Source organism: Dreissena polymorpha, chromosome 10 (genome assembly GCF_020536995.1).
Source record: "Dreissena polymorpha isolate Duluth1 chromosome 10, UMN_Dpol_1.0, whole genome shotgun sequence".
NCBI lineage: Eukaryota > Metazoa > Mollusca > Bivalvia > Myida > Dreissenidae > Dreissena > Dreissena polymorpha.
Window position 1 is genome coordinate 36118881 of NC_068364.1, and position 19291 is coordinate 36138171.

The 19291-nt window shown below is 33.3% G+C and overlaps 1 long non-coding RNA gene across 7 annotated transcripts in view; it reads right to left on the reverse strand.

Moving 5' to 3' along the window:
- Positions 1-18353, reverse strand: part of LOC127847932 (uncharacterized) — a 47576-nt gene extending 29223 nt beyond the window's left edge. Inside the window, exon 1 of one of the 7 annotated variants that reach the window (XR_008034250.1) lies at positions 18173-18353. This is a non-coding gene — a long non-coding RNA (uncharacterized LOC127847932). Of the gene's footprint in view, positions 1-2398; positions 2564-8807; positions 9497-17311; positions 17365-18172 lie in introns of those variants that run through there. The other 6 variants (XR_008034254.1, XR_008034249.1, XR_008034247.1 and 3 more) reach the window with 6 other exon arrangements.
- Positions 18354-19291: the final 938 nt, after the last annotated feature.

Below are 19291 nucleotides of genomic sequence, written 5' to 3' on the forward strand. Positions count from 1 at the left end.
GTGCAAAAAAAATAATATGAATGTAAATTATTAAGCACACTTGACAGAATAAGTTGCCTCTTATGGGGGGATTTCGGTAATTCTACATTCGCCCGCCGAGTACCGAAATCCCCCATATTCACGCCTTACAGGGTCAATATGTCATCGGTATGATTCTTTCTTGGCATCGCATAAATGTTGATGTACAAATAATGATATTAATATTAATTTTTAAGCACTCTTGACACCATACGCTGCCTCTTAGCGGGGATTTCGGTAATTCTACACAAGAGCATAGACGCGCGCCGGTACCGGAATCCCCACTGTACAAACCTGCAAGAGTAAAAAAATCATTATAGTGCTTACTTATTGTAGAAATCAGTCAGAAAGACAAAAAACTATCAAAAGTATCCCCTGGTGACTTCTGTTGAAAAATTATCAGTTAGGCCAGGGATTTCGGTAATTCTACATTTGCCCGCCGAGTACCGAAATCCCCCATATTCACGCCTTGCAGGGTCAATATGTCATCGGTATGATTGTTTCTTGGCATCGCATAACTGTTGATGTACAAATAATGATATTAATATTTTTAAGCACTCTTGACACCGTACGCTGCCTCTTAGCGGCGATTTCGGCAATTCTACATTTGCCCGCCGAGTACCGAAATCCCCCATATTCACGCCTTACAGGGTCACTATGTCATCGGTATGATTGTTTCGTGCCATCGCATTACTGTTAATGTACAAATAATGATATTAATATTAATTTTTAAGCACTCTTGACACCGTACGCTGCCTCTTAGCGGGGATTTTGGTAATTCTACACAAGAGCATAGACACGCGCCGGTACCGAAATCCCCGCTGTACAAACCTGCAAGAGTCAAAAGAATCATATTGCTTACTTATTGTAGAAATCAGTCAGAAAGACAAAAACCTATCAACAAAATCCCCTTTGGTGACCTAGGTTGAAAAATTATCACTTAGGCCAGGGATTTTGGTAATTCTTCATTCGCCCGCCGAGTACCGAAATCCCCCATATTCACGCCTTATATGGTCAATATGTCATTGGTATGATTGTTTCTTGGCATCGCATAACTGTTGATGTACAAATAATTATATTAATATTTTTAAGCACTCTTGACACCGTACGCTGCCTCTTAGCGGGGATTTCGGTAATTCTACACAAGAGCATAGACGAGCGCCGGTACCGAAATCCCCACTGTACAAACCTGCAAGAGTAGAAAAATCATTATAGTGCTTACTTATTGTAAAAAGCACTCAGACAGACAAAAAACTATCAACAATATCTCCTTTGGTGAACAAGGTTGAAAAATTATCACTTAGGCCAGGGATTTCGGTAATTCTACATTCGCCCGCCGAGTACCGAAATCCCCCATATTCACGCCTTATATGGTCAATATGTCATTGGTATGATTGTTTCTTGGCATCGCATAACTGTTGATGTACAAATAATGATATTAATATTAATTTTTAAGCACTCTTGACACCGTACGTTGTCTCTTAGCGGGGATTTCGGTAATTCTACATTTGCCCGCCGAGTACCAAAATCCCCCATATTCACGCCTTACAGGGTCACTATGTCATCGGTATGATTGTTTCTTGCCATCGCATAACTGTTAATGTACAAATAATGATATTAACATTAATTTTTAAGCTCTCTTGACACCGTACGCTGCCTCTTAGCGGGGATTTCGGTAATTCTACACAAGAGCATAGACACGCGCCGGTACCGAAATCCCCACTGTACAAACCTGCAAGAGTAAAAAAAAATCATTATAGTGCTTACTTATTGTAGAAATCAGTCAGAAAGACAAAAAACTATCAACAATATTATCCCCTTTGGTGACCTAGGTTGAAAAATTATCACTTAGGCCAGGGATTTCGGTAATTCTACATTCGCCCGCCGAGTACCGAAATCCCCCATATTCACGCCTTGCAGGGTCAATATGTCATCGGTATGATTGTTTCTTGGCATCGCATAACTGTTGATGTACAAATAATGATATTTATATTAATTTTTAAGCACTCTGGACACCATACGCTGCCTCTTAGCGGAGTAACGGTGATTTCGATTTACGAGCGAGCACATTTTTAACAGGTTGAATTATCGAAATCCCCGTTCTGACACGTCGTTGCTTGGATCGGGTATTGCACACGGTACATGTGTGTATAAGCACCCTACTGTAGTCCCGGCGGGGTGCTGATCGACTGCATCAATACACCGGTAAGCAACAAGTTTAATGATATTAGTTTTAATTACTAAGCATTAAGAAAGCATTATAGTACTTTCTTATAGTAGTGATAATAATGATATTAATGTTAATTATTAAGAAAGCATATGTTGCCTCTTAGCGGGGATTTCGGTAAATCCACACAAGAACTTAAACCGCTGTACAAACCGTCAGGTGTCAAGAAAATGATTTTATTTTGTAGAAATCAGTCATACAGCCTATCACCCCGGACAGCACTAAATCACTGCAAAGCACTCAAGTTCTCTCTATATATAAACGAGGTTGTTTGCCAACATAATGAATATGTTGCCCAGCTCTTGCCACGTGGAGGCCACCTCTTGAAAGAGCCAAATTTTGAATTTCGTAAAAAATAGGCCGAACTAGTCCCAAATATTTAAACGAGAAAATAAAAAAAACATAGGCCGAACTATATAAAAAAGACGTTAAAATTTGCAGATGTTGTTTTGAAATAAAACTGCACAGCTTTAGACAAGCTTGTCTGTCAATGAATGTGTTATCCTCAATTCCAAATCAGAATATAGTAGAATGTAATAATATTTAAAAAAATCCAGGACATACATCGGCATTTTGGCCGGAATGTGTATACAAAAATATAATACATAATAAGTGGTACATATCACAAAAACATACAGTACAAATATTGAAAAAATATATATACAACTATGTTACATATACATATGCAAAGAAGGTAGTATAGTTAGAAAAAAAAGATAGAAAGATAGAATAAAAAAAGAAGAAAAATATATATATATACAACTATGTTACATATACATGTGCAAAGGAGGTAGTGTAGTTAGAATAAAAGATAGAAAGAATAAAAAAATGAAATAAATATATACACAACTATGTTACATATGCAATGAAGGTAGTAAAATTAGAATAAAAGATAGAATACAGAATTCAAAACGAAAGAAAAATATACACAACTATGTTGCATATACATGTGCAAAGAAGGTTGTAAAGTTAGAATAAGAAAAGAACAATGTAATGAAAAAATAGAAAAAAGGTGTTACATAATTCAAGATCATGCTTGTAATAACAAAGGTGAACAATGATAAAAAACCAGGTATGATTACCATTAAAATTTATAAAGAAATATAAAAGATGGGGCATTTAACTTGTGTTTCATTTAATTCATGATAGAAATATCAACGGAATACACAGGTAAACTATCAGCGGGGTTTTAATTAAATCCCAACTTATTGAAGCTGTTAATCCTGCTATCTAATTAGCGGGGTGTTATTAAATTGCCTCCGATTGAAGGTGATAATCTGAATACCGCAGCGGGGAATCTGATTACCCGCTGCACACATGCGTCAATATGATATAAATGCTTTTGCTACATGTATCATACCTGGTTTTGTCAAATCGATAAACATTGAAAACATTAAAAAAAATAATAGTTACACAAAATTATGAATAAATTAATCGCACATACATACAAATATATAAATGTGTTATCAATGAATCAATGTAACATTTCTTATTTCTATGTACAACTGCAATTGTTTAATTTCATATTTTTTTATTGTTTTCTTTTTGTACTATTTTTGTAATTTCGAGATGAAAATATATTCAAATATTGAGCAAATATACAATTATATAAAAGCATTGTGTTTGTATGTTTATACTAGACGAGACTGGCACACAATAATCATGTTACTAGTATTTATCCCCGAGTCCGACCTCTTAAAAGTACAATATACGATCTGATGAAACTCGATGCGTGCGTGAATAACGATACGTGTCCTATAATTTTAATTTGTATTGAAATTGGATCACATTGATGGTCAGCGGCTTTAATGGTTTGAGGTTTAAACTGGACTTTGTACGTGTTGATAAGTTGCTGTTCGGCCTGATCAACGTTCAACAACGCTGCAGGATTGTTTTTTTTTTGAAGGCTGTGAGAAGTCTGAAATTAACGGAATAACTGACTGAAAACCAAATGACTGACTGACTGACTGACTGACAACCAAATGACTGACTGACAACCAAATGACTGACTGACAACCAAATGACTGACTGACTGACTGACTGACTGACTGACTGACTCATTTTGTCAAAGTATTCGTTTAAAAAATCTATGAACTCGTTCAATATCATCGGCATTTGCAAAAAACTAACAACCTCACATGCATAACAAAGTAATGGCGTAACGTACGAATCAAAAAGATTCAACATTATTTTTACGAGAACATGCATAAAGTTAAATACCCAACAGCGGTCGAGCGCAGATTCATGCACTTGGCCGCTAGATGAATAATGTTATGCAGTTATTCTGGGCAAATTTATAATTTCAAAACATTTTTAGTTGATGATTTTTTTCATGTTCAATAAATACATAAGTTCTTTTATCAGCCTGCTACTGTTTCTTATCATAATAGTATATATTACAATAACTCATCAGCGGCCGATCGTATTACACAAAACTGCTCTTTTATAAATATGTCAAGCACGTCCACTTAACAAAAACAATGCGATATTTCTTTATTAAATGTAGCATTTTGCAAAAGTAAAGCGCTTTATATATAACAAATAATCTATTTTTGGTTGGGTAAAAAACAATAACAATTTGTAACATGTATAATTGTACATAATTTATAAAAAGAAATAGAATTAAACATGGTTTTATAATTGTGTTAAGTGTGCGTGCCATTGAACGTTGAGTGAAGCGAGAGATCCGAATGAAATTAAACATAATTAAAAACTGATACTATTCTGTCAGCTTGTTCCATCGCGCCAATACATTCATTGTTTCATAAATTGTGTATAAAACAAAACGATTGAAATTATGTCAGAAACCCTATTTTCACATTAAATGACCTTTATAATAACACCAGCAGACCCGAATGAATACACTTTACAAATACAATAATAAAACAGGGGAAGTCTACAGTGTGTATTAGCAACCTGCTGGGGCGATCCGTATCTTATTAGTTCATATCGCTCAACTACCGAATAAAATAGTGGGAGTCTACGTTGTGTATTAGCAACCTGCTGTGATGATCTCTATTCTATCAGTCAATACACAGGCAACTAAAAATGTATTCGAAAAATAGGTTTACTGCCTAAAGGACTGATGCTATATTTTTGTGTCCATTAATAATTAGCAACCTGATACAGAATTATTTTTATTCAGGAATAGCAATAGCCATCACTGAAACTACATCAAAAAACGAGCCGATATTTCTTTATTTCTGTTTCGCATCTCCCGCTTCCGTCAGTTTAGAAATGATGTTTCTAATATGATGATCTGGTTGATTAAAAAAACAAAACAAACGAACAATGTATAACATAATACTTGTACATAATTTATATTAAAAACTAAATGAATCATTGTTTTATACTTTTGTTAAGTGCGCGTGCCATTGAACGTTGAGTAAAGCGAGAGATGCGAATTAAATCACACATTATTAAAAAATGATACTATTATGTCAGCTTGATTTAGAAATCATGTTCCAGCGCGCCAATATATTAATTGTTTCATAACTTGTGCATAAAAAAACCGATTATAATTATGTCAGACACCCAGCTTTTCACATCAAATGACCTTTCTCATAACGCCAGCAGATCCGAATGAATACACTGTATTTATTCCAAACAGGTAAATGACAAATACAATAATAAAACATAATTAAAGTGTGAATGTGGATATTAAGAAATAAAACCTAAATTTACCAAATGTATGCCTTAGACACTTATCATTTTATTTTTAAGTGGGACATTATGGAATATTAAATACAGATTATTTATTATTATTTAATTATTATTATTTATTATACAGATTATTCGGAACTGCTGGTTATCCGGAACTGGTTTACAAACTGTAGTAATTATAGCTAGCAATAGTGACAATAATTTGGTTATGTTCGCGTGCCAGTGAACGTTGCGAGAGGTTCGCTATACATTACACACACTTAAAATCTGATACGAATCTGTCAGCTTGATTGTGCTAAAATCATTATTTCTAATAGTGTCAAATAATATAAAATGCGCGTGCCATTACACGTTGAGTGAATACTGCATAAGCGAGGTGTGCATTAAAACTCATATTATTACACTATCATTATTATAAATGTCAGTTTGAAGTGTGCTGACATCTTTATCACTATTGTATCAACTATAGTAACGTCTACGTTTCTTTGTGAAGATACAATGTCAAAACCAAAACAGAGTGTGGGAAGAATAACCGACATTGGCAATAAAATACATCACATTGGCTGTTAGCACGTGTACGATGTAACTGACTTGAAATCGAATGATTTCACGCAAATATTTCGCAAATATTTTTCGCGCAATGTCAGTCAAACTCTTTTAATGATGAGCGTTTTAAATGTTCTTGATTATTTTAAGTTTACTGTATGTCACCACATCTAAGACCACCATCGCAATAACTTTATATGTCTTTTTCTGACAAAATTGGGCTTAATGCATGTGCGTAAAGTGTCTTCCCAGATTAGACTGTGCAGTCCGCACAGGCTAATTAGGGACGACACTTTCCGCTTTTATGGTATTTTTAGTTTCAAGGAAGTCCCTCCTTACCAATAAGTTTACGCGGAAAGTGTCGTCACTGATTAGCCTGTGCGGACTAAAACGGAATAAACACCCAATTCTGTCATTTCCTGAGGTATTGTATTCTCACAGTTCACTTGTTGCTTACCGGTGTATTGATGCAGTTGATAACGAGCACCTCGCCGGGACTACACTGGGGTGCTAATACACACGTGTACCGTGTGCAATACCTGATCCAAGCAACAACGTGTCAGAACAGGGATTTCGGTAATTCAACCTGTTTTAAATGCGCTCGCTCGGATATCGAAATCACCGTTACTCCGATAAACGATCATAATTGATCATGCTTATGTACAAAGTAAAATCAGTTGAATGTTTCCGATTTTTGAACAAGAAGTCAATTGCTGCATCGAATCCATTTAAGTATGAGTAAGAAACGGGATCTAGGAAATCTAGGTTATTCTACATTTTAGAATTACCGAAATCCCCGCTAAGAGGCAGCGAGCGGTGTCAAGAGTGCTTAAAATTTAATATAAATATCATTATTTGTACATTAACAGTTATGCGATGGCAAGAAACAATGATACCGATGGCATAGTGACCCTGTAAGGCGTGAATATGGGGGATTTCGGTACTCGGCGGGCAAATGTAGAATTACCGAAATCCCCGCTAAGAGGCAGCGTATGGTGTCAAGAGTGCTTAAAAATTAATATTAATATCATTATTTGTACATCAACAGTTATGCGATGCCAAGAAACAATCATACCAATGACATATTGACCATATAAGGCGTGAATATGGGGGATTTCGGTACTCGGCGGGCAATTGTAGAATTACCGAAATCCCCGCTAAGAGGCAGCGTATGGTGTCAAGAGTGCTTAAAAATTAATATTAATATCATTATTTGTACATCAACAGTTATGCGATGGCAAGAAACAATCATAACAATGACGTATTGACCATATAAGGCGTGAATATGGGGGATTTTTGTACTCGGCGGGCGAATGTAGAATTACCGAAATCCCTGGCCTAAGTGATAATTTTTCAACCTAGGTCAACAAAGGGGATATTGTTGATAGATTTTTTGTCTTTCTGACTGATTTCTACAATAAGTAAGCAATATAATGATTCTTTTGACTCTTTCAGGTTTGTACAGCGGGGATTTCGGTACCGGCGCGTGTCTATGCTCTTGTGTAGAATTACCGAAATCCCCGCTAAGAGGCAGCGTACGGTGTCAAGAGTGCTTAAAAATTCATATTAATATCATTATTTGTACATTAACAGTTATGCCATGGCAAGAAACAATCATACCGATGACATAGTGACCCTGTAAGGCGTGAATATGGGGGATTTCGGTACTCGGCGGGCAAATGTAGAATTACCGAAATCCCCCCTAAGCGGCAACTTATGCTGTCAAGTGTGCTTAATAATTAACATTAATATTATTTTTTGCACGTAAACATTCAAGCAAAGCCAAAAACCAAGAATACAAATGATATTTTTGACACTTTCAGATGTAAATATGGGGGATTTTGATACTTGGTGGGCGAATGTAGAATTACCGAAATCCCCGCTACAAGTCAATATTTTTCAAAAGAAGTGAGATATTGTTGTTAAGTTTTTTGTCTGTACCTCTTTTTTCTAATATCAAAAAGCCACCCAGATGATTTATTGACACTTGAAGAGCTTTACAGCGGGGATTTCTGTTCCTGATCGTGCTTGTGAAAACATGCACTATGGATTCATACTCGGAATCCCAATAATTATGTATATATTTTAGTTTTTCACTACCAAACATGGATAAAAACAATTTTTCATCAATGAATTGATTGTATTTTGCAATATTCTATCTTTATATCCGCAGTATTTTGATAAATAATAAATATTATTGGGGATTTCGGGGGATTTCTGGGGATTTTGGTAATTATGGGGATTTCGGTATTTCTACACACCTGAAAACTTGGGAAAGTAAATACTGTCTTAATTAATTTATATTATAACAAAACTTCACCGTAAACAATTCTATACAAGTCAAATCACTAACTTCTTTTTCAAAAACAGCAACATATCAAGAATATCACTTTTCATGCAGGATCTTTGCGCAGACACAATGTAACCAGGTGTGGAGAACACAAGCTTACTGGCAAATGAAGTTGCTGGAGTAATTAAATACTTCTTGGCTATGTGTGCTAATTGTGGGTATTTCTCCTCGTTGGAATTCCACCATTGAAGTGGATTTTTGTCCAATTTGATACTTGGTTCAGCATGGTAACCATTCGGTTCAGTTGATACTTCATCACAATCAGGAACACAAAAACAACGTTCAGAAAAGATATCCCCAAACAGTTCAGTTAGTGCAGTTTGTTGTTACACCACACCAGAGAGCTTCGGAGTGTTGTTGTTATCATCAGAATCTTAACTGGAAAAACGACTGGACAGGAAGCTTCACCACCTCGACAGTAGAACGCGTTTTGTACACAAGTTCAACTTCACAATGTTTACAAACAGTCATGCCTTTGTCGGTAGTAAGTCATAATGCCCTTTTCGTTTTCGGATTTAAACCCGAAATACGCCCATACTGGCGAATCTAACCCCTTACCGCGTAAATAGTTTACATTCCTCTATATTCACTTGGTAATCAGTACACAAAGATTGACAAAATACTTATAATTACACAGAAACATGAGCTTTGAAACACGAGATTTGAAACCGCGAAATTATATTATTTATTTCGGAAGCGAGATGGAAAGTCAGAACGGCCAAAACAAAACGGCGGGTGTGTATAAAACGCGGAATTTAACGCAGACTGCAAATTGCAGGCTGCGTTATCGGGCCATAAAACGCAGTCAATATAGACATCGTTGCAGTCAATATAGATATCGTTGGAAAACGCAGGCAATATAGACAAAGAAGGAATACGCAGACGATATGCAAAATAGTTTATGTGCTATAATTAACTAATTAAATACTTGTAAGTTTTATTGCATTTCGTTGAATGTATGAACCTAGAGCATTCTAAAACTGAATATCAGTCAATTTGAAGTTGAATATTGATACCGGGAGGTTTATTTCACAAGATGTATACGAAATATAAATAAAAAAGAATATAAAGTTGTAATAAAAAAATATGACTGTACATACACCTTTTATTGCTTGAAACTTATTCAAATAATAGGAAATTCTTATTTAAATTAAGAGTGAGGGTTATCCTTATTTGTTTAAAATAATGAAATATAAAAGCTTGATACGTGTTAAACTCATTAACGAATACGCAGCTTTTAGCGCAGACAATATATAAAAAGGAAGAAAACAGATAAGGTCAATGTTTCGCGATGATGGGCATTATTTATTTTAAATAAAAACTATCAAGCATCTTAGCCGATGAACTAATGAAATTGTATTGTGAATTTATTTATATAAAATTAGGAACCTAGATGTTCTGTAACAAGATGAAGACATAATGATGTGTTTTTATGAGCACAATTGAATAATTAAAGGGGCCTTTTCACAGATTTTGGCATTTTTTAAACTTATTCATTAAATGCTTTATATTGATAAATGTAAACATTGGATCGTAAAAGCTCCAGTAAAAAATTAAGAAAAAATTTAAAAAAAGGAAAAGAACATTGCCCGGAGCAGGTTTCGAACCAGTGACCCCTGGAGTCCTGCCAGAGTCCTGAAGTAAAAACGCTTTGGCCTACTGAGCTATTCCGCCGAGTACACATTCTTGACGTATTTTATACCTTATATAAGCAATCTTCGTAGTTTCACAAAATTTAACGACAAAAACAGAACTCTCCAAATTATTCAATCGTTTCGCGTTGCAACGCTTTATAATTTTTAGGTTTTAAAATCGTCAAAAGATGCATATAATGGCTATATTAGAGCATGGTTAATGTTCAGTATTACTGTTTCCTCACAAATATCATAACTAAAACGAAAACTTACGAATCTGAAACAACTTTTTTCAATTTTGTCAATTTACCAAAGCGTGAAAAGATCCCTTTAAAATTGTGATAATATAATTATATAACTGTATGTATATTTAATGTATGTATAGATTAAACGCATTGTTGTTTTCATCGAAGCCAATATGGACATCGCTGCAAATTGCAGGCTGCCTTATCGGGCATAAAACGCAGCCAATATAGACATCGTTGCAGTCAATATAGAAATCGTTGGAAAACGCAGCACATATAGAAATATAAGGAAAACGCAGCCAATATAGACATAGAAGGAAAACGCAGCCAATGTAGAAATAAAAGGCAAAAACGTGTGAAATTTTAGATAACTGTATCAATAATTCGAAGGACTTTATTAACATTATATGTGTACAAGTGTTTAAGGTCCATACAATTTTTAAACCTTGAACCTAATATATTTTAAAACGGAACATCAAACAAGTTAAATATAATCTTGATACCCGGAGGTTTATTGCACACAAATGTACACGATCTCTAATTAAAGAATATAAAGTTGTATTTAAATTAGGGATGGCAACGAATACCGATTTTGGTATTCGAATATTCGGTCATCCTTCCGAACGAATATTCGGATATTCGGTCAACATCTGTTGGAAAAAAAGTCAACTTTGTTTACCGTACCATTACTCCATGAATTCTACTTTCGTTTTACCGGAAGTGCACCGGAAGTGAATAAATATTGACACAGCGTTGCCGTCGATAATTCGAAGCTGATTTTGTTGATTACTTTTTATTGTTAAAATTGAATGACAAAAACTGTTTTTAAACTATTAATATTGTACATCAACAATAGAACGAGAAACATAATATTACATGACGACAAAATAATTACATGACAAAACAGAACTTAAACGAATTATGTACATAGCCACAACACACTTTGAACCTGTTTAACAGACTAAACAGTCAGTCTTTTAAAGTTGCCACGTTTAAAAGTCACTTGGATCGGCGACTTCTTATCGGATGATGTCGTGAAATACTTCCAAGCAGCGGAAGGCGTAGGTGGAATTTTGCTTGGACAGAGATTTACTTTATGCGTGTAGCAATTATAATACTTTCAATTAAATGAGGGCGAACTACCAAAAACATTTCTTTAAGTATAATACCTGATTGAATATTGAGTAATTAATTAAAGTTTGGACCACACGATACGCAAATACTCATTAGAGGTTGAGTAAATTATTTTCTAAAAGCTTTTTTGATTGGACAACGTGATTATAACCATACGATCTTTTTTGTTTTTCACACAAAGCCGGCTCTTCTTTAACTCATTTAATCTTTGATCATTTTAAATGTAATTTGAGTTATTAGATCGTGACGGGTCGGTGGTTTATATGCCATACGGTCTTATTTGTTTTTTACACCAAGTTGGCTTTTCCTTTACTCATTTTATCTTTGCTAATTTTAAATGTAATTCGAGTCATTGGATCAAGTGCAGGTCGGTGTTTTGATTGCCGACGCGATTTGCACCTATCATAATTTTGACACAAAGTGTCTATCTTTGTTAGGCAATTAGCGGGATTTATGACCGGTATACTGTCATCACCATAGCGACGCATTATCGCGCGTAGCAGGAATAAACATTATGACACGAGGAACAACTTTTTTTACAAAGTTTGAAGCAAATTTCACGGATACAAAGTCTTTGAAATTACTCGATTTTTGTATTTTTTCTTCCGAATATTCGATTCGGAAAACTGTATCCGAATATTCGGTCCGGGACCGAATATTCGGATATTCGGATATTCGTTGACATCCCTAATTTAAATATATTTTATGAATGAAATACACATTTTATTGCTTTCAAATTATTTAAATAATTTGAATTCTACTTTGAATTAAATGCGTACGTAGAAAGGCAGCTGACAGCGCAGCCAGTGTATATATAGTCAAAGGTTTCGCGAGGGTGGTCATTATTTATATTAAATGATGAACTATAAAAGCATATATAAAGTTGTATTTAAATATATTTTATGAATGAAATACACATTTTATTGCTTTCAAATTATTTAAATAATTTGAATTATACTTTAAATTAAATGCGTAAGTAGAAAGGCAGACGATAGCGCAGTCAGTATATATATAGTCAAAGCATTATACGTTTCGAACTCATTAAAGAATTGGATTGTACCTTGTTGTGTGTTATCATCCATAAATTAATCCTCACTTATCACTGACAGCACTGATATTACAAGTAATAACACTGATATGAAATGGAAAAAAAAAATCCGAAATGAATATACGGCTAAGAGTTACTCGCTAAAACATAACAATTTGTTTAAAATTATGTGTGAATTTTCCTTCCTAAGGTTGCAATTTAAATCGCTTAGAAGTCATCTGAGCAAATAAAAACCCGGCATAATTAAGGGTCTTATGGGTTGAAATTCAAAGGGAAGTATTAATTGGCAGCTATTTGTTCATCATTAAATTCACACTTAGCAAATCTCGATAACATAAAATTTGCCACAAACAACATCAATAAGTTTTTGCCTTCTATTTATATAAAGCTGCGTTTTTCTTCTGTTTCTATATTGGCTGCGTTTTCCTTCTATTTCTATATTGCTTGCGTTTTCCAAAGATATCTATATTGACTGCAACGATTTCTATATTGGCTGCGTTTTATGGCCCGATAACGCAGTCTGCAATTTGAAGCGATGTCTATATTGTCTGGGTTAAAAACAACAATTTGTTCAATCTGTACAAACATTTATCTATACATACATACATTTATATACATTTTATAAAATTATGTTGATACATTTTGAATTACTCATGTGTGCGTATAAAAAATTATTATGTTTTCAATTTGATTCAGAAAATAATAATAAAAAAATAAGATTTAATTATTTGTGGTATGAATAAAATAATTATGTAATTGGGTAATAATATAAATGATCACGGTCGTCTTTCAATAAAAAAATTTAAGGGAGGATGAAGAGAAGGTTTTCACGGGTTATCAAGTAATTAAGGTAAGTGTTGTTGCTCAATGGTTGGTCAATTAAATGACATTAAATTAAAGAGACATGTGGAAACTCTGAATGATGCTAATGTTCTTATATGTATTGTACTGATTCACTAATGTATCTACGTCCTGATTTTTTTTAAGAAATAAAAGATTCAAATATGTCCTATATATATTGTACCCATGTTGTAAAGGTCTAATTTATAATATATGGTACATAAAACAGATTACAAAGATAATAAGTTAGTATTTTTTATTCAACGGATTTGTCCAGACAAAAAATGAAATCATTTATTTCGGTCGTCAATCCCATTGTTCCAATACAGTAGCCAGGTGCCTGTGTATTGAGCTGATAAGAAAGAGATCACCACAGCAGGTTGCTTATACACAGTGTATTCATTCGGGTCTGCTGGCGTTATGTTAGATGTCATTTTTATCAGTTTTAAATTATGTGTAATTTAGTTCGCATCTCTACGCTTAACTCAACATTCAATGGCACGAGCATTTAACAAAATTATAAAACATTACGCATATCATTGTACTTCTTTTTTATAAATTAGTACGCGTATTATATGTTATATATTGTGTTTTTTATTGTGTTTTTCTCAACCAGAAAGAAATAATAAAACTTTGTTATATATAAAACGCACTCGGAATTTGACATTTAATTTGAAGCAATCCACAATTTTTGTAGCGGCCAAGCGCAGTATTCATATTTAAACTGAAACTAATATCAAACGAATTATTTCATATTTGTTTATGGTTTTTGTTTGTTATGATTTTTTAATTAATCGTGTCTACAATATTTTACAAGACCCTGTTTAATAGCATTAAACGTTATTGAAAATCTTACATTGATTCCGTCGTAAATAATCATTTATTAATACTATTATATTATTTAAATAAACGCACCAATTATTAAAAAATATTATTGAGTTATTTAAATCGTTAATTTACTTTTAATAGATTTCCATTTTAAATTCAATCTACATTTTTTTGGTTTGGGACCTACAATTTCCTAAAAGAATTCGTTTAAAAATGTTCAGAGGTAGTTCATTCAAGCCCCTTAATTCTTTACCGTAGGCATATCATTAATTACTCAACTCAAAATTAATCTTATATTTTTGCACGTATTATTATTTTCTGAATCAAATTGAAAACGCACACAAGAGTAATTCACAATGTATTAACATAATTTTATAAAATGTATAAAATGTATGTATGTTTAGATAAATGCTTGTACAGATTGAACGAACTGTTGTTTTTAACGCAGACAATATAGACATCGCTTCAAATTGCAGACTGCGTTATCGGGCCATAAAACGCAGCCAATATAGAAATCGTTGCAGTCAATATATATATCGTTGGAAAACGCAGGCAATATAGAAATAGAAGGAAAACGCAGCCAATATAGAAACAGAAGAAAAACGCAGCTTTATATAAATAGAAGGCAAAAACTTATTGATGTTGTTTGTGGCAAATTTTATGTTATCGAGATTTGCTAAGTGTGAATTTAATAATGAACAATTAGCTGCCAATTAATACTTCCCTTTGAATTTCAACCCATAAAACCCTTAATTATGCCGGGTTTTTATTTGCTCAGATGACTTCTAAGCGATTTAAATTGCAACCTTAGGAAGGAAAATTCACACATAATTTTAAACAAATTGTTATATTTTAGCGAGTAACTCTTAGCCGTATATTCATTTCGGATTTTTTTATCCATTTCATATCAGTGTTATTACTTGTAATATCAGTGCTGTCAGTGATAAGTGAGGATTAATTTATGGATGATAACACACAACAAGGTACAATCCAATTCTTTAATGAGTTCGAAACGTATAATGCTTTGACTATATATATACTGGCTGCGCTGTCGTCTGCCTTTCTACATACGCATTTAATTTAAAGTATAATTCAAATTATTTAAATAATTTGAAAGCAATAAAATGTGTATTTCATTCATAAAATTAATTTTAAATACAACTTTATATATGCTTTTGTAGTTCATCATTTAATATAAATAATGACCACCCTCGCGAAACCTTTGACTATATATACACTGGCTGCGCTGTCAGCTGCCTTTCTACGTACGCATTTAATTCAAAGTAGAATTCAAATTATTTAAATAATTTGAAAGCAATAAAATGTGTATTTCATTCATAAAATATATTTAAATACAACTTTATATTCTTTAATTAGAGATCGTGTACATTTGTGTGCAATAAACCTCCCGGTAATAAGATTATATTCAACTGATTTGATGTTCCGTTTTAAAATATATTAGGTTCAAGGTTTAAAAATTGTATGGACCTTAAACACTTGTACACATATAATGTTAATAATAACCTTCGAATTATTGACACAGTTATCTCAAATTTCACACGTTTTTGCCTTTTATTTCTACATTGGCTGCGTTTTCCTTCTATGTCTATATTGGCTGCGTTTCCTTATATTTCTATATGTGCTGCGTTTTCCAACGATATCTATATTGACTGCAACGATGTCTATATTGGCTGCGTTTTATGCCCGATAAGGCAGCCTGCAATTTGCAGCGATGTCCATATTGGCTTCGATGAAAACAACAATGCGTTTAATCTATACATACATTAAATATACATACAGTTATATAATTATATTATCACAATTTTAATTATTCAATTGTGCTCATAAAAACACATTATTATGTCTTCATCTTGTTACAGAACATCTAGGTTCCTAAATTCATATAAATAAATTCACAGTACAATTTCATTAGTTCATCGGCTAAGATGCTTGATAGTTTTTATTTAAAATAAATAATGCCCATCATCGCGAAACATTGACCTTATCTGTTTTCTTCCTTTTTATATATTGTCTGCGCTAAAAGCTGCGTATTCGTTAATGAGTTTAACACGTATCAAGCTTTTATATTTCATTATTTTAAACAAATAAGGATAACCATCGCTCTTAATTTAAATAAGAATTTCCTATTATTTGAATAAGTTTCAAGCAATAAAAGGTGTATATACAGTCATATTTTTTTATTACAACTTTATATTCTTTTTTATTTGTATATCGTATACATCTTGTGAAATAAACCTCCCGGTATCAATATTCAACTTCAAATTGACTGATATTCAGTTTTAGAATGCTCTAGGTTCATACATTCAACGAAATGCAATAAAACTTACAAGTATTTAATTAGTTAATTATAGCACATAAACTATTTTGCATATCGTCTGCGTATTCCTTCTTTGTCTATATTGCCAGCGTTTTCCAACGATATCTATATTGACTGCAACGATGTCTATATTGACTGCGTTTTATGGCCCGATAACGCAGCCTGCAATTTGCAGTCTGCGCTAAATGCCGCGTTGTATACACACCCCAAAACGGCAGAGTTGATTTTACGCCGTTCTTTTGAAAAAAATATTGACCCGACCCGGTACCGTTTGCGAAAACTTTGACCCGGAATCGCGGGAATTTTTTTGACCCGCGGTTTCGGGTATTTTCGGGTATGTACTCGTGTGAGCACTACTTAAAATATGATATTACAAACCAAGAGTTTAAAATGGCAAACCTTGTTTAATAAACATTTGTTTACAATAACAGTTAACTCACCATTCAACAGATATTTATTAAACTGACACGAAAATGTGTATGATAACATTTTCCATATAATTGCATCTTGTATGAGTAGGTAACTTTGTATAATATTTCTCATAATCTTAAAGGGATCTTTTCACGCTTTGGTAAATTGACAAAATTGAAAAAAGTTGTTTCAGATTCGTAAGTTTTCGTTTTAGTTATGATATTTGTGAGGAAACAGTAATACTGAACATTAACCATGCTCTAATATAGCCATTATATGCATCTTTTGACGATTTTAAAACCTAAAAATTATAAAGCGTTGCAACGCGAAACGATTGAATAAATTGGAGAGTTCTGTTTTTGTCGTTAAATTTTGTGAAACTACGAAGATTGCTTATATGAGGTATAAAATACGTCAAGAATGTGTACTCGGCGGAATAGCTCAGTAGGCTAAAGCGTTTTTACTTCAGGACTCTGGCAGGACTCCAGGGGTCACTGGTTCGAAACCTGCTCCGGGCAATGTTCTTTTCCTTTTTTTAATTTTTTTCTTGATTTTTACTGGAGCTTTTACGATCCAATGTTTACATTTATCAATATAAAGCATTTAATGAATAAGTTAAAAAAATGCCAAAATCTGTGAAAAGGCCCCTTTAATCCATAAAATTAAAACAAACGTTTTCACATAAAAAAGGACGTAATTATATATTTATTCAACAATAATAATTAATGACCACTTAAAAGCCATTACAAGATGAGACCTCTTTTTAACAAAATAAATTATTAAGCGCAAAGTGTGGTACCAGACTAGACTCTGCAACGAAAATTTTAGAACGTACATGCACTGAGCCTAGTTTTCCCAGAACAAGGCTCAATTGTACGCCCATACTGTACCTTATATGGTGATAATGTCCCCGTCCTGAATATACTCAATCTCTGCAAGCTCTACATCATCTTCCGTGTTCTCCACTGTGAAACTTTCCCCACCCACTCCTGACGGCATAATAATGACCGAATTATTTGACAAATGGTCCAGGTGGTTTTCCGCAAACTTTCCTCTGTCAGCCTCTTCAATGGTTACTGGATGGCTATTTGGAATATCACTTCCTTTGACGTATTCTTCAAAGTGCCGGGTGCAATTTTCCGCAACGCTGTAACCAGCTATGTGATCCCCTCTTTCATCAATACTGATGAAATTAAAAATATGAACAATGTATTCTATAAAATCATTATTATTTAGGGGGCATTAATTTCTGTTGATTTAATGCGTTGAACAGTTCACAAAATTTAACACAAACACATCAGAACATGACCAACGCAAATTTCTTCTTCTTCCGAAAATCAGAATTTACATTAATAAATTCATTGATTAAAGTGTCGAGGAATGTCTTTTTTTAAACCATGAAATTCTATTGCCAACAAGAATTATTGATTTTATATTTTCAATATGCTAGAAAATTTAAAACACACATTGCAAAATTTTGAAACTTGGAAAACCACTAAAATGGGGACTGAAAAATCCCATTCTTAAAATATTGTAAAACTCTTTAATGCATTATAGTGCAGTTTAAGCCAAACATCTTGAAATGAAATACATGTTAATCAATACATATAGATGCAATTTGAAAGTGTGAAAAATTATCATTAAATCCATAGCCTAGTTAGTAAGTAATTTTATTATTTTTCAAACGGTACCTCTTTTAAAACCGATAGTAGGATTTCTATACATATACGTCCATTTCGACAAACGCGATTATTGTTCAGTTTTAAAGCGCAAAAAAGACGGATTTCTACCTTGTAACCACCAGATATTTTTAATTGGAATATATAAAATTAAATATATAGCCTGGTTAGCAAATAATGTATTATTTTTCAAACTGTAAATCTTTTAAAACCGAAAGTAGGATTTCTAGACGTATACGTCCATTTTGACACACCGATTATTTGTAAGTTTTAAAGCTAAAAAAAGACAGATTTCTACCTTGTAACCACCATATACATTCTAATTGGCAT